The 1,019-nt window shown below is 48.0% G+C and overlaps 1 protein-coding gene across 1 annotated transcript in view; it reads right to left on the bottom strand.

Annotated features, from left to right (window-relative positions):
* Positions 1-1,019, bottom strand: part of LOC113214756 (glucose dehydrogenase [FAD, quinone]-like) — a 32,497-nt gene that overhangs the window by 31,095 nt on the left and 383 nt on the right. The gene's annotated exons all lie outside the window — the stretch shown is intronic.

Here is a 1,019-nt window from a genome sequence, read left to right as displayed (position 1 = left end):
AGGTCGTTTGCATAAGCCCGCTGGATAGCTTTTTCAAAGCAGAAGGGCGGGCTAAAAACCGCTCACCGCCTCGGCTGCTGCGGACAAACGCCCAGCTCACTCCCCGCCTGCGGACAACCGCTTACCTCGCTTGGCGCTCCGGATAACCGCTTAAGTCGCTTTTTCACCGAAAACGTAATATTGGTATCATTCGAAAGAGGCGGAAATTCACTTTCGAATGATACCAATATTACGTCTTCGGTGAAAAAGCGACTGACTTAAGCGGTTATCCGGAGCGCCAAGCGAGGTAAGCGGTTGTCCGCAGGCGGGGAGTGAGCTGAGCGTTTTCTCAGAGCCACGGAGGCGGTGAGCGGTTTTTAGCCCGCCCTTCTGCTTTTAAAAAAGCATTAAAGCGGGCTTATGCAACCGCTCTCGTGTCCGTCCGTCCGTCCGTCGTCCGTGTTAGAGGAAGGAGATGAGCTAGAGGTCTGAAAATTTCAGGGTATCTTAAGGGTCACTCCTGGACAACGAAACGCCTGGTGCAAATCCTGGCAACAACCCCTAAGGGGGTGAAAGGGGGTTACAAAGAAATAGGGGTTGGTCTACAAAGTAGGAAAAAAATATTTTTTTTATGGTCTCCTAAGGGGTAACTCGTAAAAGTAGATCCCTTTGAACGAAAATTTTGCCCGTTCGACTCTATCTTGCACCGTTTGGGCGCTAGGGTGCTTTTTTTGACCGAAATACGGAGAAAATGACTACGTTGCACATAAAGACGTACTAGGAGGCTTCCAATCGTAAAATGGAAGAGGAAGTACCCCCCCAAAACAACACATTCTGAATCAGGAACTACCCTCGGATTTGCCCTATCTTTCATTGTTTCGGCCCTAGAGGTGGATATATTGAAAACAATGGCAAAAAGTCAAGTTTTAAGACTGTTTGACAAACAATACAATGTAAAAACTGCGCTGGTTCTTTTTTTGTATTTTTCTGAAGCAAAGCAGAAGGGTGGGGTGTAGTCACGGTGTTGCCCCGTTACAGTC

Source organism: Frankliniella occidentalis, unplaced genomic scaffold (assembly GCF_000697945.3).
Source record: "Frankliniella occidentalis isolate FOCC.00 unplaced genomic scaffold, Focc_3.1 Scaffold254, whole genome shotgun sequence".
Classification (NCBI taxonomy): domain Eukaryota; kingdom Metazoa; phylum Arthropoda; class Insecta; order Thysanoptera; family Thripidae; genus Frankliniella; species Frankliniella occidentalis.
This window is presented reverse-complemented; position numbering and strand designations above follow the sequence as displayed.